The sequence below is a fragment of the Rhincodon typus genome, chromosome 3 (genome assembly GCF_021869965.1).
Source record: "Rhincodon typus isolate 14 chromosome 3, sRhiTyp1.1, whole genome shotgun sequence".
Classification (NCBI taxonomy): Eukaryota; Metazoa; Chordata; class Chondrichthyes; order Orectolobiformes; family Rhincodontidae; genus Rhincodon; species Rhincodon typus.
Window position 1 is genome coordinate 72,590,263 of NC_063334.1, and position 26,594 is coordinate 72,616,856.

Genomic DNA, 26,594 nt, shown 5'->3' on the forward strand with positions numbered 1-26,594 from the left:
CCTATGATGCTGCTTGGCCTGCTGTGTTCATCCAGCTCTACACCTTGTTATCTCAATGTTAATTCAATATGCTGCTTTGACTGACTGCAGCACTGATACTCTCATTTTCCACTGCTGCTGTTCGTAACACAAATTAAATGGAATATTTTCCACAACAAAGTGAAATCACATTGTCAGCCAGCTTCTTTTGTTGATGACCTGCACAAAAAAAACACAACATAAATTTTTTGTAAACATAGTTCATATATAAGAACAAAGAACAGGAACAGACCCTTCAGCCCTCCAAGTCTGCGCCAATACATTTTGCCCTTCCATACTAAAACTGTCTTTGTTTACAGAATCCATATCCCTCTATTCCCTTCCTATTCGTGTATTCGTCCAGGTGCTTTTTCAATGCTGCTATTGTTTCTGCTTCCACCATCACCTCTGGCACTGCATTCCAGGTACTCACCACCCTTTGCGTGAAAAATGTACCTCACACCTTGAACCTGTGTCCCCTAGTAATTGACCCTTCCACCTTGGGAAAAAGCCTCATACTTTCCACTCTATCTATACCATTCACAATCTTTTAAACTTCTATTAGGTCACCCCTCAACCTCCTGCATTCCAGTGAAAACAAACCCAGTCTGTCCAACCTTTCTTCACAGCTAAAATCCCCCATACCAGGAAACATCCTGGTAAACTTTTACTGTACCCGTTCCAAAACATCCACATCCTTCTGATAATGTGGTGACCAGAACTGTATGCAATATTCCAAGTGCGGCTAACCAAAGTTCTATAAAGCTGTATAATCAGAATCCAATTTCCTTAACTTTCACAAATAGTTTTTTGGTCTTTCAGGGAGTATTGAACAGAAGTCAAAAAATTATGCCCTACCAAAAAAAGCTAATTTATTTTTGTTAATAGTGCAGTCCCAGCAGAAGATGGAACAACTGTTCAAGAGATAACAAGGTGTAGAGCTGGATGAACACAGCAGGCCAAGCAGCATCAGAGGAGCAGGAAAGCCGATGTTTCGGGTCTGGACCCTTCCTTTCTGAAGAAGGGTCCAGACCCGAAATTTCAGCTTTCCTGCTCCTCTGATGCTGCCTGGCCTGCTATGTTCATACAGCTCTACACCTTGTTGCCTCAGATTCTCCAGTATCGGCAGTTCCTACTATCTCTGACTACAACTGTTCAAGGATTTATTTTAGAAGCTATTGTAAACATTATTTTCCTTTAGGACTATCAATTTTCTTCTTATACTTTCTTGTGTTGGTATCCAATATGTGATGCACTCCCAGAAGAAAATAGCACAGTGATTTTTCAATCCCACCCATAATTTAAGGTGTATAAATTATATACATATATTAACATCAGTTAGTTTTGAGTTTAGATTTTTGAATTTGAACTAGTGGCATATGGATTTTCTGTGTGGCTGAAAGGTTTTAATGATTAACTTGGGAGTATATATGTAGTCATGGTGATATCTTTAAAAATACTATCCAAGAGAGATTGAGGCTGATGTGAATTTGCCTACATTGGGAGAGTTTGCAAGAGTTTGGAATGTTTTGTCGGTCTTAGGGGGCAACACCCATAGTTCAAAATAAAGCTTTTGGTTTCAGTTGGGCAATTCAACAAGGTTCTTAGCAGATGCCAAATGTAGAAGTAGTTGCTCCTGACAAAGGGAAGAGAGGGATAGGAATTGTTATAATAGTTCACCTTCGTCCAAGACATTTAGCATAAAAGTTCCAGAACAGAAATATTTGATTGAAACCCTGAAGGGGTTGTTTTGAAGCTGAGAAAGTTTATGTTCATTTATATGACAAATCAAGGAAGACACCATCAGATTCTCATGGAAATTGAAGCCACAGCCAAGGAAAACATTATGTGGGATAGAGAATGGATTTGTCCCTGTTGTCTGAGTATTATAATGGAATTCTGTTGGGATTAATGGTATTGTATTTTTACCACATGTTTTGGAATTTTTAAATATAGATCTTATAAGTGAATGATTTTATTTGTTTTGTTTTATCTTCATACCTTTACATAATAATATTCTATTTTTATTGTTGAAACCAATTCTGCAATATTGCAAGCTTCTATTTCAGTGAGACACCACCACATTAAAAGAAAAAAGATAAAATCTACCAAGCCAGATTTCAATCTGGGATCCGACTTGTCCAGTAATAACATAAGTTCGCATCATAACACCCTAATATAGACAGGGGAGGAGTTATTCACTATTGCACTCTTCAGCTGAAACAAGAAGCAAGGGAAGTGCAAATGCAAAGTGAGACATGAAACACACAGTTCATGAAACAAACTAAATACATTTGCAGAGAAGACATCAGGCTCACGTGTTTGATTTACTTTTGGACAATTGACATTTCCTTTTCTGCCAAATATAAAAACACTAAGATGTATTAAAATGAATGCAACTTAATTATCTCCAATACATGTGGTATTCAAGTGCAAATGGTGTTTAAGCAAGTTTAATCTAGGAAAGAGTTACACTATACTTGACTGTTAAAACAGTGATTCTTGTATCTGTGGTTTGCAGAGAGTGTGATTAGGCTCTTCCATGTTCCTCTCATTTGCATAACACTTGAATATACAATATCAAGGAAAGCGTGTAAAATAGGCATAAGTAGTTAGACAGTGTGGAACCCCAGGTGCAGATGTTATAACACAGATCAGATATCTAGGTTACCATCCTTTTCAAAAAGTACAACAATGTCACAATGAAGGCAGCAGAGCATGACAGCAAGTCAAAGAAGATGACCACAGAACCAAAGTGGCTCATGATCAAAAGACCATAAGGTATAAGAGCAAATTTAGGCCATTTGGCCTATCAAGTCTGTTCTGCCATTTGATCATGGCTGCTACGTTCCTCAACTCCATTCTGTTGCCTTCTCCCATAATCCTCGATCCCTTTACTAATCAAGAACCTATCTATCTCTGTCTTAAATACACTCAATGACTTGGCCTCCACAGCCCTTTTGCAGCAATGAGTTCCACAGATTCACCACCCTCTGGCTTAATGAGTTCCTGCTCATCTCGGTTCTATAGGGTTGTCCCTTCACTCTGAGGCTGTGCCCTCAATTTCTAGTCTCTCCTACTGGTGGAACCATCTTCTCCATCTCCATTCTTTCCAGGCCTCTCAGTATTCTGTAAGTTTCATTGAGATACCCCCTCTTCCTTCTAAACTCCATCGAGTATAGACACAGAGTCCTCAACTGCTCCTCATATACAAACCCTTCATTCCTGGGATCATTCTTGTAAACCTCCTCTGGGCCCCCTACAAGGCCCATTGCATCCATCCTTAGATATGGAACCCAAAACTGCTCACAATATTCCAAATGCGGACTGACCAGAGCCTTATACAGCCTCAGCAGCACATTTCTGCTTCTTGTTTTCTAGCCCTCTTGAAGTGAATGCTAACATTATTTTTGCCTTCCCAACTGCAAACTGAACCCAGATGTTAACCTTCAGAGAATCCTGAACTAGGATTCCCAAGGCCCTTTGTGCTTCAGATTTTTTGAGCCTTACTCCATTTAGAAAATAGTTTACTGTTCTTTCTGCCAAAGTGTAAAACCTCACACTTTTCGCACATTATATTCCATCTGTCACTCCTTTTTTCAGTCTCTTCACATGTCCAAGTCCTTCTACAGCCTCCCTGCTTCCTCAACACTGCCTGTTCCTCCACCTATCTTTGTCATCTGCAAACTTAGCAGTTCCTTTGTCCAGATCATTAATATATAACATGAATAGTTGTGGTCCCAACACAGACCCCTGCAGAACTCCCCTAGTCATTGGTTCCACTAGTCATCCTGAAAAGATCCCTTTATCCCTATACTCTGCCTTCTACCAGTCATGTTGGGACATGATAGCCTCGTGGTAGCATCACTGGACTTTAATGTTTGGGGACCTGGGTTCAAATCCTGTCATGGCAGACAGTGAAATTTGAATTCAATAAAAATCTGGAATTAAGAGTCTAATGATGACCACAAATCCATTATTGATTATCAGGAAAAACCTATCTTGTTCACTAATGTCCTTTAGAGAAGGAAACTTTCATCCTTTCCTGGCCTGGTCTACATGCGCCTTGAGACCCACATCAATGAGGTTGACTCTTAACTGCTCTCTGGGTCATTGGGGATGGGCAATAGTGCTGTCCAGTCATCAATGCCCTCATCATGTGAATGAATAAAATGTAAATCAATCCTCTGTCAATGCCAGTAACTTGCCCCTAACACCATTCCCTCTTATTTAGCAGTGTCCTGGGTACCACTATGTCAAAGGCCTTGTGCAAATCCAAATAGATCACGTCCACTGGTTCTCCTTTGTCTAACTTGCTTGTTACCTCCTCAAAATATTCTAACAGATTTGTCAGGCATGACATCCCCTTGACACAGTTGGGCTGATCCAGCCTATTTTACCATGCACTTCCAAGTACTCCACAATCTCATGCTTAATAATGGACTCTAATATCTTACCAATAACTGAGATCAGACTCATCGGCCTATAGTTTCCTATCTTTTCCTACCTCACATTTTAAACAGAGATGTTATGCAAGTAATTTTTCAGTCCGCTGAGATCCTTCCTGACTCCAATGATTTCTGAAAGAACATCACCAATATTTCCACAAACTTTTCAGCTATCTCCTTCAGAACTCTGGTGTGTAATCCATCTGATCCAGATGATTTATCCACCTTCAGACCTTTCAGCTCTTCAAACATCTTCTCCCATTTTCCCCAGCATTTTCTACCATTGACAGTGAGTTATTTTTTCATTAAGGCTCAAATTCATCTGTGACAATTCAATCATCTTGTGCCATTCCAACTATTTAGCCATAACGTCCCAAATGCTTCCAGTGGCAAGTGATCTGTCATATGTAGAGATTAAGCCCCAAAACAGATTGACACTCAAACCATTAGATGACAAAGAAAGTGAACTAATTGTCTAACGTTTAAACTGAACTATTGAGAGTGAATCCTATGCGTATCTGGTTGACATGCACTGGTCGGAAAGTGAGTACTTGGCTATATACCAACTTTTATCTTTCCAATCAATGTCACAAAGTATCATTACAAGTGAAATTTGTCAGTTTTACTATCACTGAGTAGAACAAACAAATCTAGAGCTCCTCTTGTTCCTCAAATGGAAACCAAATTGTGTCTTTGGATGGAAGAGGAGTTTCACTGGTGTTCATCCCTTGGAAGTATTCTGAAAAGACGAGTGGGAATTTATTCCATCCAGATTTCAGATTGGTAGCGGTTTGGGACATTCCTGAGCTTCCCTAGAAATCCCACTGTAAGGTCCAGTGGTATCGGCACTTACAGAAAGCATCTGCAAGCATTATTCCAGGTTGGATGTGGGTCCCTCCATGACAGTTTCAATAACAACAAATCACAGGCAGATCATTTATCAAGTACATGGCGAGGATGCAAGTTCAACAAAATAAGAAATTGCCTTTATATAAAAAAATTAATCAACCTGTTATGATACAGGTTCAGGGCAAGTGAGACTTAAACTAGGAATGCTGGTCCGGACATAGAGACCGTACAACTGCACAACAAGACCCAGGTCATATTTATGTAGTGCCTTTCACGTCTTCAGAATTTCCTAAACATTTGAAAGCACTTCCTCATCCCATGTCCAAGCCTCCCTCTCATCCCCACCTCCTTGACCTGACACAACCTGTCCATCTTCTCTCCCACTGACCAATCCCCACCACACCCTACCTGCATTCATTCACCTATCACTATCCCACCTACCTTCCCCAGCCCCACCCCGCCTCTCTCCATTTATTTCTGACCTCCCTTCCCCCTCCCCACTTCTGAAGTAGGCTCCTGACCTGAAACATCAACTTTCCTACTCTTCTGATGCTGCCTGGCCCGCTGTTTCCCTCCAGCTCCACACTGTGCTATCTCTGACTCCAGCATCTGCAGTCCTTCCTATCTCACAGCCAACTGGTTCTTTTTGAAATGCAGCTGCTGCAATGGTCAATGTGCATGCACCAAATCAAAACAATGAGATAAATCATAAATTAATCTGTTAAATGTTGGTGTTACTGAAGGATAAATCACAATCAGAACCCCAGGAGAATCTCTTGTTGTTTAAACTATTTGTAAATTAATCCTATTCATGCACAACTCTGGAGCATGTGGGACTTGTACCCTCCTGGCTCAGAGGTAGGAATGCTACCACTACGCCACAATAACGCTCTCTTGCTCTTTAAATCATGTCACAGAATATTTTACATCCAATTGAACATGTGGGTGGACGTTCAATTTAATATCTTACACAAAAAGCATCATCTCCTCGAGTACCACATTTAAATGCCCGCTCAGTCGATTGTTAAAGTCCTAGAAGTGCTCTATATTATATGTTCTTGCAATGTGTTCGGTTTTTATTGCCCTTTCCTCCTGGAGTGAGGCTGAAACCTATGTATTATCCTAAAGCGATAGTGCTAGCAGTGAGTCAAAAATGACACTGCGAAATTCTGACAATCTTTGATCTAGACCACCTATGGCTCCCAATCTTGGAACAGCAAGGTGCCAATCTGATGTTACAGTAGTTACACTGGTGCAGGTATGTTGCAGTGATGTGCACAATGATCTAGAATTCTATTTCCTTATGAATTTAGATGCTAGCAATGTGGTTGACTCTTAACTGCCCTTTGGAATGAACAATAAATGATAGCAATGCCCTTATCCTATGAATGAATAAAAACAAAACTTTGTCTTCTATTAGCTAGCCAGATAGTACAAGAGAGGGCACCTTACTTGAAGCCCTACAGAGCTAGGTTCCTGTTCAATGTCATGTGTTGTCACTATGACATAGCTCCCTTTGCACATGCTCCCATGTACACTCACAATACTTAGAGCAAAAGTATAATTTCCTCTACTCTATACCAGATAAGTAAAGAAAAAGTATCTAATGGCATTAGACTCATATTTTTATTCTACTCTCCCTCCAAATACCAATGTTGCTGGTTTGGTTTCTCAGGTACGATAGGATGTGCGTAATTCCTTATATGTTAGCTCATGTAACATATAGCACAAAATAAGGCTCTTGTTTAGACTGTTGACTTGAAGTTTATTAATATAAATATTAATTGATATTAATACAAATTGCAAAATGTAACAAATTTACAAATAATCTAGTTTCTGTGCTTATCACACTGTCTCCATGGCTGAAGATGAGATGGTACCTTTATACTGGAATGTCACATGTCTTGATGTCATGCAACTGTCTTAAAGTTTCACTGCCTGGGTGGTCTAGAATCTATGCAACAACAACTGGATTGAATTTTTCATCCAGGTTGTTAGGGAGAAGATTGCATCTAAGATGAGCATTTTAATGATTGATGAAAAAGATACTTTGCTTTACCTTCGCCTTTATCTTTTTGTAAAAGTCCATCAGGTTCACTACTGCTCTTTTCAGGAAGGAATCTGCCATCCTTACCTGCTCTGGTCTACACATGACTCCATTCCAACGGGAATGGTTGATTCAGAACTAACCTCTGAAAGAGCAGAGCAAGTCACTGGGCTCAAGGACAATTAGAGATGGGCAATAAATCTAGCTTTGCTGGAGATGTTCATATCTTATGCACACATAAAGAAAATAAAACTACAAAGGATATAAAAAAAATTCAGTTAAAGCCATAAAACAGGAGATGGAAAGGAGACAGGAACTTGTGAAATTACAATCACGGGGGAAACAGCACCAAGTAATGTGGTGGCACAGTGAGCTAACAAGTCTCTGTGTCTCAATACACTTTATCCGAGGGCCTTAACAAAAGTGGCTAATGAGGCCACAGATGCATTGATATTAATTTTCAAACTTCCCTAGATTCAGAAAAGGTTCCATCAGATTAGAAAGTAGCAAATATTCCCACTCTATTTGAGAAGGGACAGAGGCAAGGAAACTCTAGGCCAATTAGCTTCATATCTGTCATGGCAAAGGTGTCAGAATCGACCATCGATTGACACTTTGAAAACTCAAGGCAATGGAGACAAGTCAGCATGATTTTGTCTGATGGAGATAGCTCAGACAGGCTGTTCTTATTTCTACTGGAGTTTGCAAGATTGCAGTGTGAGTTGGTTTAATTGTGTAAGATCCTGAAAAACCTTGACAAGGTGAACACAGAAAGAATGTTTTCTCCTGTGGGTTAATCCAGAATGACGGGGTACTGTGTTCACATGAAAAAAGTACCAGTCTTTCCAGTCTATTTTTATAAAATATTTGACTAGCAAATGTTGTCCCCTTGTTCAAGAAGGGGAGTAGAGACAACCCTGGTAATTATAGACCAGTGAGCCTTACTTCGGTTGTGGGTAAAGTGTTGGAAAGGATTATAAGAGATAGGATTTATAATCATCTAGAAAGGAATAATTTGATTAGGGATAGTCAACACGGTTTTGTGAAGGGTAGGTCGTGCCTCACAAACCTTATTGAGTTCTTCGAGAAGGTGACCAAACAGGTGGATGAGGGTAAAGCGGTTGATGTGGTGTATTTGGATTTCAGTAAAGCGTTTGATAAGGTTCCCCATGATAGGCTATTGCAGAAAATACGGAGGCATGGGATTGAGGGTGATTTAGCGGTTTGGATCAGAAATTGGCTAGCTGTAAGAGGACAGAGGGTGGTGGTTGATGGGAAACGTTCATCCTGGAGTTCAGTTACTAGTGGTGTACCTCAAGGATCTGTTTTGGGGCCACTGCTGTTTGTCATTTTTATAAATGACCTGGATGAGGGCGTAGAAGGATGGGTTAGTAAATTTGCGGATAACACCAAAGTTGGTGGAGTTGTGGATAGTGCGGAAGGATGTTGCAGGTTACAGAGGGACATAGATAAGCTGCAGAGCTGGGCTGAGAGGTGGCAAATGGAGTTTAATGTGGAAAAGTGTGAGGTGATTCACTTTGGAAGGAGTAACAGGAATACAGAGTACTGGGCTAATGGTAAGATTCTTGGTAGTGTGGATGAGCAGAGAGATCTCGGTGTCCATGTGCATAGATCACTGAAAGTTGCCACCCAGGTTGATAGCGTTGTTAAGAAGGTGTACTGTATGTTAGGTTTTATTGGTAGAGGGATTGAGTTTCGGAGCCATGAGGTCATGTTGCAGCTGTACAAAACTCTGGTGCGGCCGCACTTGGAGTATTGCGTACAGTTCTGGTCACCGCATTATAGGAAGGATGTGGAAGCATTGGAAAGGGTGCAGAGGAGATTTACCAGGATGTTGCCTGGTATGGAGGGAAGGTCTTATGAGGAAAGGCTGAGGATCTTGAGGCTGTTTTCGTTAGAGAGAAGAAGGTTAAGAGGTGACTTGATAGAGACATACAAGATGATCAAAGGATTAGATAGGGTGGACAGTGGGAGCCTTTTTCCTCGGATGGTGATGGCTAGCACGAGGGGACATAGCTTTAAATTGAGGGGTGATAGATATAGGACAGACGTCAAAGGTAGGTTCTTTACTCAGAGAGTAGTAAGGGCGTGGAATGCCCTGCCTGCAAAAATAGTAGACTCGCCCACTTTAAGGGCATTTAAATGGTCATTGGATAAACATATGGATGATAATGGAATAGTTTAGGTTAGATGGGCTTCAGATTGGTTTCACAGGTCGGCGCAACATCGAGGGCCGAAGGGTCTGTACTGCGCTGTAATGTTCTATGTTCTATGTTCTATAAATCAAACCTTCCAGTCCCAGCAACATGCGGGTAAAAGTTTTCTGAACCCTCTCCAATTTAATAATATCCTTCCTATAACAGGGCGACCAGAACTGCACACAGTACTCCAGAAGATGCCTCACAACGCCCTGTAACCTCAACATGACATCCCAAATCCTATACTCAAGGTCTGAGTAATGATGGCAAGCATACTGAACGTCTTAACCACCTTGTCTATATGTGATGCAAATTTCAAAGAATTATATACCTGAACCCATAGGTCTCTTAGTTCTACAACACCACTAGGGCCCTAACATTAATTGTATAAGTCCTGGTTTGTATTATCAAAATACAATACCTCACATTTATCCAAATTAAACTTCATCTGCCACTCCTCAGCCCATTGACCCAATTGATCAAGATCTCTTTGTAATCTTAGATAACCTTCTTCACTGTCCTTTACACCACCAATTTTTGGCTTCATCTACAAACTTACTAACCATGCCTCCCATATTCTCATCCAAATCATTTATATAAATGAGACAAACAAATGTGGACCTAATACTGATCCCTGTAGAATACCACTGATCACAGACCTTCACTACCCTCTGTCTCCTACCATAAAGCTAATTTTGTGTCCAATTGGCAAGCTCACCACAAATCCCATGTGATCTAACTTTACTAATTAGTCTACCATGTGGAACCTTGTCAAAGGCTTTACTAAAGTCCAAGTAAATATTGTCTACTGTTCTGCCCCCATCAGTCTTCTTAGTTACTTCTTCAAAAAACTCAATCAAGTTTGTGAGATGCAATTTCCCTCGCACAAAGCCATGATGACTATCCCTAATCATTCCTTGCCTCTTCAAATGCATGCAAATACTATCTATCAGAATCACTTGAAACAAGTTACCCACCACCAAAGTCAGACTCACTGGTCTATAGTTTCCACACTTCTCCCTACAGCCTTTCTTAAACAATGGCATAGAATTAGCCACCCTCCAATCTTCCAATACTTCACCCATGTTTATTGGTTATATATAGTTTGAATGTAATGCCTATTTCTCCATCGCACTTGATCATTGCTCAATACAAGGTTGTCTGGCCTAGGCTGAACACAACAGTGTAGCATATTTCCATGAACACGTGTATTTGAATGAAAATCTCAAATTCTTATTGTTTGGCCTTGATCAAATTGGGATAACTATCTGCATGCTCATTGATCACGTTCTTGTACCATTTCCTCCTTTCTTTCCAATGATGCTTTGTGCACAACAAAGTGGTGAGAGTTTGTTGAGGGAAGCACTGTGCAACTCTATCATAAAAACATTAAATCTGTCAGTAAGAATAAACTGTTGCCTTGAGAAGGAGCGCATACATTTAACATAGTTATCCAAAAATCTTAGAGAGTCCCTTTATATTGAATGATCCCGGATCTTGCTGTATAAACAGCATGTTTTGTAATAACATTTGGCTGAGGGCAGTGAAGCGAAGAGTAACATGTTGAACATCTCATTTCCTGCACATTTCTTGGATAGTACTGTGGACTGTTGTCAGACATTTTTTTTAATTCATTCACGGGATGAGGGCAGCACTGACTAGGCCAGCATTTATTGCCCACCCAGAATTGCCCAGCGGGCAGTTCAGAGTCAGTTATATTGCTGAGAGTCTGGAGTCACATGTAGGCCAGACCAGGTAACGATGCAGTTTCCTTCCCTAAAGGACATGAGTGAACCAGATGGATTTTTCCAACAATCGACAATGGATTCATGGTCATCATTAGACTCTTAATTCCATATGCTAGTTAATGTGTCAACAATAATTGCATTAGTATTATCTTTGGTTTCCATAAAAGGGAATTTAGTGAAGTAGCCACTCACCAGAATGTGACCGTTACCTTGGCCATGGAAAATATCAGTGGCAATCTTGCACCATGACTCTGAATGAATTTCCTGTAGAAGGAAAGGTTACCTTGATCGTTGAGGACAGTGAAGTTGACATATTTCACAGAATGTGATTCGTCTTTATTGATGCTGGGTCAAAAAATGGATTCACATGCCAGTATCTTGTATTTCCTGCACTCCTGTGACAAAAAATAGAAATTGCTGGAAAATCTCAGCAGGTCTGGCAGCATCTGCGGAGAGAAATCAGAGGTAACGTTTCAGTTCAATGATCATTCTTCAGAGCTCTGATTTCTCTCCGCAGATGCTGCCAGACCTGCTGAGATTTTCCAGCAATTTCTATTTTTGTTTCTGATTTACAGCATCCGCATTCTTTTGGTTGTTACTCATGACCAATATGTATATGCTCCAGCATGTCTTGATGTAGACTTTGTTGAATTCCTACTTCTTTGCCTTTAAAGATTACATTCCTGGACAGTCTTAGTTCATTTTGTAGTAAACAACAAAATATATGTTAGCTTAGGGACCTGTTGGATGAAATCAGGCCACCAGCTAATGATGATCTTTTAGAGCTGTTACGTCTAGTCCCCATCTAAGGCAGTGCAGTGTAGTCAATGTTGTGCATATAAGGTTTCAAAACATGTTTGATAATGTATCAAATATTAGAACTGTTAGCAAAATTGAAACTATGGACATAAGAGACATTGTAAGTACGGATACAAATTGGTTAAGGAATAGAAAACAGAGTTTTATTGAATGGCTGTTTTCAGACTAGCGAGCGGTATATGGATAAGTTCCTCAAGATTCAATACTAGAGTCACAATTGTTTCTGATATACTTTAATGACTTGGAAATTAGGGGTACAAGGCACAATTTTGAATTTCCAATCACACAAAACCCAGAAGGGTACCAACAGTCAGGAAGACAGTAATAGACTTCAAGAGGTCATAGTTAAGCTGTGGAATGGGCGGATAGATAGCATATGAAACTTAATGCAAAAAGGTGTGAGGGGATAGATAAAGGTAGGAAGATTGAGAGAAAATAAACACCAAAAGGCACAGTTTTAAATAGGATACAAAAGTAAAGAGAGACCTTGGCATGTTAGTGCTCAAATCTTTGAAAAATGACTGAGCTGCTTTTTTAAGCTATCCTTAAACCATACAGGATCCTTGGCTTTATAAGTACAGGCAGAGAGTCCAAAAGCCAAGAGATTATCTTAATCTATATAAAATAGTAATTCAGATTTAACTGGAGTATTATTTCCAATTCTGGGCTTCATGCTTTAAGAAAAATGCATTAGAGGAGGTAAAGAGGGTTTTTCCCAGAATGGTTCTGGTGATGAGAGATTGCAATTAAGTACATCAACAAGGGAAGTAAAAGTTGTTCTTCTTAAAACACAAAAGGACATAGAGAGATTGTATGGATATGGGTAAAGAGCAAGAGAATGGAACTTATATTTTGCTGTTTGATAAAGCCAATACAGGCTCAATAGCCAGCATAGTCTCTTTCTGTATGGTGCTATTCAATGATTCTAGGATATGTGATTTAATAAAATATTATCACCACGTATTTAAAGGGATATTTTGCATAATGATTATTCTAAGAAGCAGCTAAAATAACAAACATTTCCACCTAGGTTGTTTAAATATTCAGATTTGGTGAATTCAATAGCAAAGTTTTGAATAAGCAGTTTGTTCATCATCCAGTCTTCTGAACTCAAAATTGCACTTAACACATGCTTTTTATGACTCCTGTTATTTTGCCCCTGTAAATTCTTGGTCCTCCACTGAATAAACTTTCAGTTATGTACTCCTACATGACTATTAAGTAGGAAGTTGATGGATTTTGACCAATTAATAAGGAAGGAACAGTATGCTATCAGGATAACGTGTAACGTGGTGAGGAACTTGGCATGGTAATATTTCTTGAACCTACTGCCCTTATCTTTCTAGTTGGTAGGAATCTCAGATTTGGAAGGAACTGTCAAAGAAGCCTTGGCAAGTTGCTACAATAAACATTAGAGTCTCAGTATATCAGTCACAAAGTCAGTAAATACTAAGATTTTGGTTGATAAATCTCTTCCATTGCTTTTCCAATGTCCTGAAATCCTTCCTAAAGTGTGGTGCCCAGAATAATTTGTAAAGGTTTATAGCATGACCTCTTTGTTTCTGTATTCAATGCCGTATTTAAAATATCAGTATTCCGTTACATTTCATAACTACCTTAAGCAGCATGTTCTACTTCAAAAATTTGTAAATCTGCACAGTGAATTTCTTCAATTCCTCCCCTACATATTATATCTCCTCCCAAAGTGCATTACATCCTATTTATCTGTAATAAATTATATCTGCCACGAGTCCATCCATTTCATTTAAATGGTTCCATTAGTACTACCTTTCAATTTTTCAGAAATCTGGTGCTCTCATTTCTATACCAGTTTTCCAGCCATATATTCAATTGATCTATCCTCCTGCTGAACTTATGCATGATACTGGGAGTTATCTTGAGATGATTGCTCTTTCGGTCTTCCTTTTAAAGTTCCTTCCTGTCTGAAATTTTCCTTCAGGACCTCACACCTCTTCCTACCTACCTATCGCATTGGTACCAATATGGACCATTATTTTTGGCTGATCCTCCTCCCCAAGAAGCACATCCTGCAGCTGCTACATGACATCCTTGACTCTGGAACTATGGAGGCGACCCAGCATCCTGGAGTCACATTTCTTTTGACAGAAATACATGATTAAGGCTTCCCCTGACTACGGAATTCCCTATAACTATTGCTTTTCCATTCTTCTTCCTCGTCTCCAGTACAGGCTTGGTTCTGACTGCACTCCCCTGAGAAATCATCACCCTCACCAGTTTACACTAGACTTGTGTACTACCTTCCTAACTCCCTACCTACACTCACCTTTACTGGCTCCATCCCCGCCTCTTCGACCTGTTTGTTTCCTCTCCACCTATCCTCTCCTCTATCCGCCTCCCACTCTCTCCCTATTTATTTCAGAACCCCCTTCCCCTCCCCCTTTTCTGAAGAAGGGTCTAGGCCCGAAACGTCAGCCTCTCTGCTCCTATGATGCTGCTTGGCCTGCTGTGTTCATCCAGCCCTGCACCTTGTTGTCTCGGATTCTCCAGCATCTGCAGTTCCTACTATCTCTTGTGTACTACCTGCCTGGTTTTCTTAAACTGCCTGTCACTCTTCAGTGTCACTCGGTCGAAACACTGGAAATCTCTTCCTAAAAACACTGTCGGCTTACCAAACCCCCATAAAGTGTACTCGTTCAAAAAGGCAGCTTACCTCCAACTTCTCAATAACAACCAGAATTGGGTAATTAAATGCTGGGTAAGGCAGAAACATCCACATCCCATGAACTAACAAAAAAAAAACCCGCCTTATTACTTCTACATTTTTCTACATTTTTTGACAGTGCCAAGACAAGTTGTTGTAGCAACAAATAAAACATATTAGATGCTTACAGATAGTAGGAACTGCAGATGCTGGAGAATCCGAGACAACCTTCCCTGCACCATATTAGATGCTTAGCTTTGTAAATTAATGATATTGAGTATAAAAACAGGAAGTCAGCCTTTACAAATCACTGGTTAAGCCTCAGCTGGAGTTCTACCAGGCAGAACACCTTAACAACTTCATGTTTAGAAAAGGTACTGAAGTTGTATACCAAGTTTGATGTCAAATTAATATGGGAACTTGCCTGCAGTTCATTAATTTTTATACGTTCTAATTACATGATAGTTGTTTTGACTCTTTTCCTCCATCAAATTCTTCTTTTTACACCATTCTTTATACTCTTGTTGTTTATCCTTCTGGTTCTCTTTGCTTTTTGACCCTCATCACTTCAAGTCAGTCTTGTTGACCACAGCACTATTTAATCTTCCTGTAAGGACATTGGTCTTATCCTTATTCACATACTATCAGTTGACCTTATACAGATCCTTCCTGCCCACGAACTGGTCCAACTGCTAAGAAATCTGACTCCTTTCCTCCTGCATCACTTCTCAAGGCACATATTCACTTATACTAACTTCCGGTTGTTTTACTCACTGCCACTGGAAAATTTACCACCTATAAGTACTGTTCAATCATTTTTATCCTAGCTCTTAAAACACTACCTCTACAACTTAAAGCCTTTTCTTCACTACGTCATTGGTTCCAACTTTATAGAATCATAAAATCCCTACAGTGTGGAAGCAGGCCATTCAGCCCATCAAGTCTGCAGTGACCCTCCAAAGGGTATCCCACCCAGACCCACCCCTCCCACTATCCCCATAGCCCTGTACTTCCCATGGCTAATCCATCTAACCTACACATCCCTGGACACACAATGGGCAATTTGGCATGGTTGTCCAGAGGAGACCCCAGAGGAAACCCACACAGATAGAGCGAGAATGTGCAAACTCCACGCGTACAGTCACCCGAGGCTGGGATCGCACCCGGGTCCCTGGCACTGTGAGGTAGCAGTGCTAACCAATGAGCCACCATGCCACCCATGAATTCTAGCAAATCTCTTTCCCTCTTGGAATATTCTGCAGTGTGCAGTAACATTCTTACCTTGACACAAGGGAGGTGACATACAACTCAGCACCAACGTTGACAATTGAAAATACATTTACCTACCCATGACTACCAAGTCTCCTCTGACAGCTGCATTTTTACTTTTCCCTCTCTTCCTTCCAAGCTGGGAGAAACCAGGTTTTCCATGTTGCCATGGATTCACTTCTGACTGTGCTCCACTGACATATGAACAGCTTCACTGGTATCCAACACCTCCAGGGGATTTCCTGTACTGATGCCTGTTTTCCTAATCTAGCCAGTCATCATCCATTCCCTCTCCTCTTCTGTAGCTGCAGGTAAATGTTCCCTTTTAAAATATGTGGATTGTGTTGGCCTGTTTTCTCTTGGTGTTTAAATTTATTTGCATGGTGGTGCAGATATGTTTCTTAGCACAGAATAAAGCCACAAGTGGTAACCTTCAGGCTACTGTACACTGTGTGCCCATGCAACTTGGCAAGAGTGTTGGCAATGTGGTGACCATCTTCTGAAACATGCCATCCACAGTACTCCTGGTTGCAATGGAGTGATGCCAGGTGGCTCTTAAGCTCCGAGATTCTGAGCTCAAACTCAAGCATTTGGTAGCACTTCCTGTGTATGTGGTTTTCCAGGACACTGCGTGTCCTGGAATTCCTACAAGGCACTGGATATTTGTGTGACAGGCCCTAACTGTCCTCTCATTTCACTAACAGATTTTGAAAAACTTTAATAGCTATTTAACTGTTTAATTTGCACTGATTGGATAGGCACCCAAAGGAAATGAAGGAAGCTTCCTAGGGTATCCAGCGCTAATAGTGGCACAGAACTATTATGACCTGATAATTCTCACACACTCCTGCAGTTTCATCACTATAAATTCATTCATACAGATCGATTGAACCCAGCAGAGAAAACATAAGATCACCAACTTTACCTCAAGAGCTTATACCCTTGGTCATTGACTTTCCCTGTCCATCTGTTGACACAGATGAATCAAGACAAACAGTAGGGAAGGGTGGGAGAAATAGGGAACATGTACAGTAAATGATGTAAAAAGAACCAGTCTGGATAATTTATATGTAAGAATTATATGTAACTGTGAATCAGAGTTAGTGATGGGGGAAATAAAACTTGGAAGGGGTGTTATGTAAGAACCTCAGGACCCTGAATGGACCTCGCATTGTCAGAAAGTCACACATCACTGCAGAGTTAACAATCTAAAATGAGAGAAAGTCTTGAGAGCACATGGGCATGAATACACAAAAAGAAGTTAGTCCTTAGTGAATGTAAATACAAGGTCACGTTACCAAATACTACTGCTACATATAGCAGCACTTTGTATGAATGTATAATAAATTGTGATTCTTTGAAATCTAAACCTGAAGACAGTCCTTGACTTAGACTTCCCCTCAAGAAATCTGTAAAGAACCTAGCTCATAGTTTGGCATCAAGCCATGTGATAAAAGACATTTCTCCTGATAAAAGATATATTTCACACTTCTCTATATTAAATTTTGAAATGTCATGTGCCCATCTATTGCACCAGCCAATCAATATCCTCTTGAGGTCTATCAGTATCCTCCTCACCATTAGCAATATTTCCAAATTTTATCTCATCTGAAAATGTTGAAATTCTTCATGTAAACCTGAGAACGATCATTAATACACACTAAGAAAAGCAGTAGTCTTGGCACTAACTCCTCAGATACCCACTATATTCTTTCCTACAGTCCAAAAAAACCATTCACCAATATTCTCTCATCCACCTTCATATCAGTACTGCTACTGTCCATCTTATTCCTCACGTTTTGCATATGCTGGAAGGCCCATGGTGTGGTAACTTATCAAGTGCCTTTTTGAAGTTCATGTAGTGTTATAGAGTTATAAAGCATGGAAACAGACCCTTTGGTCCAACTCCATGATTCTATAATTCTGTACAGATTATATCCACCACATTAACCCTCATCAAGAAACAAGTTAGTTGGTTAAACATAAGTAAAACAGAAAGTACTTAAAATACACAAAAGTTCTGGCAGCATCTATGGAGAAAGAATTAGAGCTAATTTTTCGACTTGAACATGACTCTTCAGAATTGAAGCAAGATAGAAATGTGTTAGGTTTCATGACATTGAAAATGTGGACAGGAAGTTGGTGGTAGAGAGCAAAAGGCAAAAGGTAAGGTCTGGGTAAGGGGAGAGAGTTGGAAAGATTAAATGACACCGGTGTCATGGAACAAAAAAGCAAAGGAAGCACAGAATCACAGAAGTTATGGCACAGAAGGGGGCCATTTGATCTACCTTGCATGCACTGGCTCTTCGACTGAACATCATTACCTTGTGCAACCTTCTGCTTTGTCACCATTATTTTTCTCCAAATAGTCATTTAATACCCTCTTGAATGACTCAATAAAACCTGCCTCCATCACATTTCCAGGCAGGGCATTTCATAGGCAATCGTAGTCATTGTGGTAAAGATTAAAAAGCACTTGACCTGAGTGAGTGTAAATAGCAGAATAATGAATAGCTGTGTATGAAAGCAAAAACATTTAAAACAAGATCCAAGCCAGCAAACAAACCAGATCAAATGCGGATGAAATTCATGGTCTAAAATTAATTAATAAAATGTTGAAATCCAGTAAGCTGTAAGATGCCCAATCAGAAAAGAAGATTTTCTTTATTGGACTTGTTTTGTGTTTCACTGGAATAGAGCACATTGTGAGTATGAATACAGTATATTAATTTGAAGGCATTAAATTGCTTCTCCACCTAGGAGGAGTATTGGGAGCCTTAGACAGTGAGAAAAGAGAATGTCAAAGAAGGAGGTGTTTTTATATGTCCTGTGATTGCATGTGGATGGACCCAGGTCTCTGGAATGAGACTTGGACTATCAACATGCTTAACTGGAAACAATTGTGCTATCCATAAGCTAAGGGTAACATCGATCATTTCAGTATGATAGTTGGATCCAAAGAGAATATTTAGCAGAGTATGTCAACAGCCAAAGTGAAGAAAATCTATTGATCTCACAGTGACATCCTGTGAATAAAATCAGCAATAACAGGAAACACAAGATCACAGTAGAACAACTTAAATATTGAGAAAAGTGATCTTGACTTTCTTACATTTTAATTAAATCACAGAAATTTAAAATGCAGCTGAAGATCAGTACTGAATTGACTTTTTAATGAATAGGTCTATAAAAAAGTTATTACTTGTTAAAATGAACTAAACCAAAGGAAGTGAAATATGGATTTTTTGTAGTTGGACTGACTTTCCTTGGATTTTCTTGGAGGTGGTGCGGGCCATTGGGAAACTTCCTGACTCTGCAAAACCATCATCTTTGAAAAGACCTCTGACACCTATTTCCAATCTGGAGAGGCATGAGCAGGACATTCAAAAGTGGCCACAGAAACAGGCTGCTTAAAAAAGCGGAGATAGCAAGAATTGCAGATGCTGGAGTCAGAGTTAATACAGTGTGGATGTGGAGGAACACAGCAGGCCAGGCAGCATCAGAGGAATAGGAGAGTTGACATTTCGGGTCAGGCCCCTTCATCATTACTGGGGAGGGGGAAGGGAGCTGGGAAATAAATAGAAGGAAGAGGAATGGGGCTGGGGGAAGGTAGGCAGGATGGTGATAGGTGGATGCAGGTAGGGGGTAGTGGAGATTGGTCAGTGAGAAGGGTGGAGCAGATAGGTGGGAAAAAAGATGGACATGTTGTGTCAGGTCAAGGAGGCGGGGATGAGAGGGAGGGTTGGATATGGGATGAGGCCAGTGGTGGGGAGATTTTAAAACTGGTGAATTCTATGTTAAGGCCATCAGACTATAGGCTCTTGAGGCTGAATATGAGGTGTTGCTCCTCCAGTTTGCATGTGGCATCATTGTGACACTGGGGGAGGCCCAGGATGGACATGAAGTGGGAGAAAGAGTTAAAATGGTTGGCAACTGGAAGGTGTTGTTGATTATAGCATACGGAGCACAAATGCTCAGCAAATCTGTCACAGAGTCTACGTTTGGTCTCACCGATGTAGAGGAGGCCACGGATACAGTGGGCCTCGGAAAGAGGTGAGAGGGGAGGCATAGGGGCATGTGTAGCACCTCCTGTAGATGCAGGGAAAGGTGCCAGGGTGGTGGGGTTAGTGAGGAATATGGAGCAGATGACCGAATCGCGGAGTGAATGGTCTATATGAAAGGCAGATGGGGTGGGCAGGGAAATATCTCTTTGGTGGGGGAGGATGATATGCTGGATGCGGAGGTTGGTGGGATGGTATGTGAGGAACAGGGGGACTCTGTCTTTATTTTTGTTTGGGCAAGGGGGTTTGAGGGCACAAGTGTGGGAAATGCAAGAGATGAGGTTGAGGGCATTTTCAATCACTGGATGGGGGATGTCCTTGAAGTAGGGGGTGTGTTGGGATATGAAGGGAATGGGAATTTATGGCTGCATGGAGTTATGTCAGGTCCTGGAATTCAGAATTGGGAAATGGATTGTGAGGACTAGATGTCCTAACAGCCTTTAGTCTGTGTCAAATGCCCAAATAATTAAGGAGACATTTTGGGTCCAAGCTATGCATCTGGGATGTCGGGAAGTGGAATGCTCCATCTTGGGAGCAGATGCGGCGGAGGCGGAGGAATTGGGAGTAGGGGATCGCATTCTTGCAGGAGGGTGGGTGAGAGAAGGTGTAGTCAAATAGCTGTGGGAGTCAGTGGGTTTGAAATAGATGTTGGTGCTGAGATGGTTACCGGAGATGGAGGCGGAGAGGTCCAGGAAGGTATCGGAGATGGTCCAGGTGAATTGAGATTGGGGTGAAAGGTGTTAGTAAAGTTGATGAACTGTTCAAGCTCCACAAGGGAGCACGAGGCAGCACCGAGACAGTCATTGATATAGCGGAGGAAGAGGTGAGGAATAGTACCAGTGTAATAGCGGAAAAGGTGTTCCACATATCCTACGAAGAGGCAGGCATAGGTCGGACCCAAAATGTCTCCTTAATTATTTGGGCATTTGACACAGACTAAAGGCTGTTAGGACATCTAGTCCTCACAATCCATTTCCCAATTCTGAATTCCAGGACCTGACATAACTCCATGCAGCCATAAATTCCCAATACCTCCATACCCCCAACATGACCCCTCCTATTCCCCCAGGCCTCATCCATTCCACATGTTCCCTCCATGCCCCCTCATAACCAGGTGCCTTTTAATACCCTTCATACTCTTGTTACCCTTATTACTCCATGCCCCACTATACGCTACATGCTCCCTACAACTTCATGTCTCATCCATCCTCCCTTATAATCCCAAGTTATCGGGCTCCCATAGCACCATGCACCGTTCATGCCCCCATGTATTCTCCATAGCAACTCAGCCACAATAGGCATACCATTGAAAACAAATCTCACCAAAAAAACCATCAATACAGGTAGTCCCTGTGTTGTCACTGGGTTCCATTCTACAGTCTATTCGCAAGCGATATTCCCCAGGGATCAGTACTGGGCCCACTTTTGTTTATCAGTTATATAAATAAGCATGAGAATAATAGGAGGCACGGTTAGTATGTTTGCAGATGACAACAAAATTGGTGGTATGGTGGACAGTGAAAAAGGTTACCTAAAATTACAATGAGATCTTGATCAATTGGGTCAATGGGCTGAGGAATGGTAGATGGAGTTTAATTAAGATAAAATGAGGTTTTGCATTTTGGTGAAACAAACAAGGCCAGGACTTATTCAGTAAATGGTAGGACCCTGAGTAGTGTTGTCGAACAGAAGGACTTAGGGGTTCAGGTACATAATTTTTGAAATTTATGTCACGTATAGACAGGGTGGCCAAGAAGGTATTCAGCATGCTTGCTTTCATTGCTCGGACCTTTGCGTATAGAAACTGCAAGAACTACAAATGCTGGAAGTCAGAAACAAGAACAGAAATTGCAGAAAAAGCTCAGCAGTTCTGGCAGCACCTGCAGAGAGAAATCAGAGTTAACACTACCCATTGTTAGCCACTAATTGTCCCCATTGGTAGCTATTCATTCTCCTAGGCTGACCGTTATCCACTCGTCTCTTCTGTCCAAATGTTCTTCTCTCTCTTTGGGTTCTATCTCCATCGATCGTTTACTTCTTAAACCGTACCCCCACCCCATCTTCTGCATAAAAAAACACTCTTTTTCCCCAGCTACCATTAGTTCTAAGGAAGGGTCACTAGACCTGAAACATTAACTCTGGTTTCTCTCCATTGATGCTTCCAGCAATTTCTGTTTTCGTTTTGTCTTTGAGTATAGGAGTTGGGACATTATGTTGAGCTTGTACAGAATTTTGGTGAAGCCTCCTCGAGAGTAGTGTGCAATTCTGGTTATCCTGCTATAGGAAGAATATTATTAAGTTGGAAAGGGTTCAGAAAAGATTTACCAGGATGTTGCCGGGACTGGAGGGTTTGAGATACTGGAGAGGCTAGGAACTTTTTCACGGGAGCATAGGAGATTGAGGGGTGATATTATAGAGATTTATAAAATCATGAGGGGCATAAATAAGGTGAACAATAACATAAGCAAGAGTTTTTTTTCCCTAGGGCAGGGGAGTTCAAAATCAGGCGGGGATACTTTTAAGGTGAGAGGAGAAAGTTTTATAAAAGAACATGAGGGACATTTTTTTTTAAAACACAAGAGTTCGTTTGTAGAAAGAACTGCAAAGGAAGTGGTAGATAAAAGGTATAGTTACAACATTTAAAAGACTTTTGGTTAAGTACATAAATAGGCAAGATTTAGAGGGATATGGGCCAAATGCAGGTAAGTGGGACAAGTTTAATTTGGGAACATGTTTGGTATGTTCGTTCAAATATTGGATCTTTAAAATTACACCCCTCAATGGGATTGCATTCGTTAAGTACAAGCATTCATAAGTCTGCTAATGAGCATCGCTGGTTGTTGGAATGGAGGTTTGTGGATATGATGCCAGTCAAGCACTCTGCTATATCCTGTGTCAAGCTTCGAGTGTTATTGGAGCTGCAATCTTTCAGGCAAGTGGGGAGCATTCCATCTCACCCCTGACTTGTCCCTTGCAGGGGGTGGAAAAGTTTTGGGTAGTGAGGTGAGTTAGTCAGTGCAAGATTCCTAGACTCTGACATTCTCTTGTAGTAACTGTATTTATATGACTAATCCAATTCAATTTCTGGTCAACGGTAACCCCCAGGATATTGATAATGTGGGATTCAATTATGGTGATGCTATTAATTGAGAAGCACGATGGATATATTCACTTCTGTTGGAGACGGTCATTGCCTGGCACCTTTGTGGTACAAATGATAATTGCCACGCACTAGCTCAAATTTGGATATTGTTTGGGTCTTGTTGCATTGAGCATGGACTACTTCAGTATTTGAGGAGTTGTGAATGGTGCTCAACATTGTCTAATCATCAGTGATCATCCCTACTCTGACCTTATGATGAGGGGAGGGTCATTTGATGAAGCAGCTGAAGATGGTTGAGCCTAGGACACTATGCAGAGGAACTCCTGCAGAGATGTCCCGGAGTTGAGATCACTGACTGCTAGAAACCACGACTATCTTCCTTTGTGCCAGGTATGACTCTAGCCAGTGGAGAGTTCTCCCCGATTCCTGTGATTCCAGTTTTACTAGGGGTCCTGATGCTACACTCGGTTGAATGCAGCCTTGATGTTAAGGAACATTTCTCATCTTACTTTTGGAATTTTGGGCTTTTGTCCACATTTGAATTAAGGACTTTATTGGGTTTATAATATAAAGCATTCCACTGGTTGGAGTTCACGAACCACCAACTCAGCAATGCTCAACTTGTAGTTGCTTAGCCAATGCTTTATGCAGCATTTCATCAGGCACCTTTTTAATCCTTTCCGTGCCCATTGCCGAGAAGTTTTGCAGCTGCAGTCTTCACTGCCATGATGTCCATTTTATCATATCTCTGAACTCATCACTGGTAGATTCCCCTATCAATCAGAAACTTTATTGATGCCTCAGATACAGTCCCTATCCCCAGTTTTGGATATAACCACCTTTGTCGTTACGAAGAATCATTGCAGAAAGACTAAACTTTGTTGTTGAAAAACGTTGTATAAAATGTTTCTATAACCATGGAAATAAGTGGATGACTGATATAATATGGGGAGTCCAAGGAATGAGGCTGCGTTGTAGCTGAATCACAACGTAGCTAGATGATTAGTAGTGTATTTCCCTTCAGCAGAAGTTAGTACTGATACCATCCCTACTGTCACCATCTGCACATTTATTCAGTGTGTGCTTTGTAAAATGAAGTAACGATGTAGGATTGAAACAGAATTTTAAAAAGAACAGCATTTCCTCCAAGCAGGTGGAACAAATTCCCAATTGTATTGCCATAGCTGCAGCAAGTGATAACTTGTGCAGGTAGAAATAGTGTAAGCCTTAGTACCCCATCACTTCTTTAATCTAATGGGAGCTATTTATTTACCATGTTTGAGGTAAGGTTACTTTGAGTTTTTGCATGAGCATAATTAGCTGGTTGGGAATAAGACCCCTGTGCTGTAAGTAAATTTGCTGTATGCTGATTCACCTTGTACCAGACTTCCACTGCGACACCTTTAAAGCGTAAATGGCTACTGTAATTGTAGTTTTATATTTCAATTTATTTTCCTTAACTTCTAACCCTCACCTTTAGAAAACCATCCTCTATTATTTTAAATTCTATAAGTCAATAGGTGAAGGACAGTGTGGCACTCATTTTTTACATATGTTTGCATTTATTTTGTCAAGTATATATTTAGAAAGATACATTACAAAAACACAACTCCTAACAACAAGCACAATTTCAGTCTGTATATTTATAGTATTCAAGTGAATCATAAACTTCAGTCCCCTGCTGAAACATAACCAATGGCTGTGGTGGAGTCCTGATTCTTGAAACAGATGCAGACCCCAAATTAAGGAGCAGGTAAGTTTTAAATACCTATTGTGATTAGCTGCCAATTGAGACATGCAACACAAGTCTATAGCTGAGATTCTGGAAAATGACACAATAGAAATTCAGGGCAGCAGTGATCTAGATGGCAAGGAGACTCCTGTAGGCTCTGAGGGGCCTCAAGGCATTGTGGACCAGAGCACAAATGCTGAAGACCAATTTACTAAATAGATGCAACCTCCTACGTCACTGTCATTTGCCAGAGCTGATACATCTGATGTTTTTAGCAGCACTTTCCTCCCCTTCAGCTCCTGCTGGTTTGTTCACCAGAATTTCTTCTGCCAGCCTCTGCTCCCCAAATGATGTCAGCAGCCTGTTGCCGCTCAAGACTCCTACTGCTGTTGACAAATACACGCCTTTCAGCTACCGTGGTGGCAACTCTGTCCTATCTGTTGTATAGTTGTGTTAATCTCCCTATCAAATGAGTTGAACAGTGGCTCCACAACCCATGATGGCTCATCGCAGTGTTCATGCCTACTGCACTCCAACCCTGCATGTTTCCTGTGCTTATCAATTGAAAATTTAAGACTTACTCCTCTTATTGAGCTCTAGCAGTTAACTGTTAGAATGGAAGCTTCAGAATTCCTCTCCCCACTTAGAAATTTGCATCATGCTCGAGTAGGGGGCTGCCAGTCCATCCCATCAGGGATGAAATTTTCAAAGCTCACCCATCCTCGCAGACAACTGAAAATCCAGTCCATGTTACTGCAACTACAGTGTCAAAAACAAAAAAGTTAACTCTGGTGAGAGGGGAGGAGGTCATTTGGTTTATAGACAAGCATGAATCGTGTGGTCAGCAGTAGAGGAACAGTTGCCATTCACCTCACTGAAAGTTGCCCATGGAAGACAGAATTGATCAAACCTAGTGTCTAATTTAATATGTGGCTTAGGGCATCTGTGGTGTACATGAAGTCTCTTTAACCAACTATGTTGTAGAATCCACACTGAACTGCACATTACCGAAATTTAAATGGCATAAAGATGATTCTGATTAAACCATTTTAAAAGGAATCTAGTATTTTGTTGGAATTTGTACAAAAGGTAAATTACAATTGTTAAGTGTCAATCGATTAAAATTTCAACAAAACAGACCAATTACTGCACACTAATGTAGAAACAAATTAGTTTATTCTTTAAATTATCCTCCTTCATTAAAAATGTCATTGACAAACATCAAAAATTAAAAAAAAAATCAACTGCACATGCAGCAAAGATACAGTTTGTACTGGAAATAACATCCATTTATTTTTCACTATCCCATTGTAAATGTCAAATCAGTTGAAGTTAAAATGTATTCAAGACAGCCAAGTCTTTGGGAATAAATCTGTATAATGTTTTAGTCAGTACAATCAATTACTGGTGGGATCTTTATTGTAGGATTTTTAAAAAATCATCATTTGGTAATGAAGGTTTTGTCATAAGAAGGTTTCCTGACCAACAATACAAACAAATGGTCCATAAATCAAAGCATTTACACAGAAATTACATTGCAACTTTTGCATTCCAGGTGATGGACAACTGCTAAAAACAACTGAGATAACAAGGTGTAG

The 26,594-nt window shown here is 40.6% G+C and overlaps 1 protein-coding gene across 1 annotated transcript in view; it reads right to left on the reverse strand.

Annotated features, from left to right (window-relative positions):
- Positions 1-26,594, reverse strand: part of LOC109921050 (3'-5' RNA helicase YTHDC2-like) — a 100,279-nt gene that overhangs the window by 34,383 nt on the left and 39,302 nt on the right. The window lies entirely within an intron of this gene.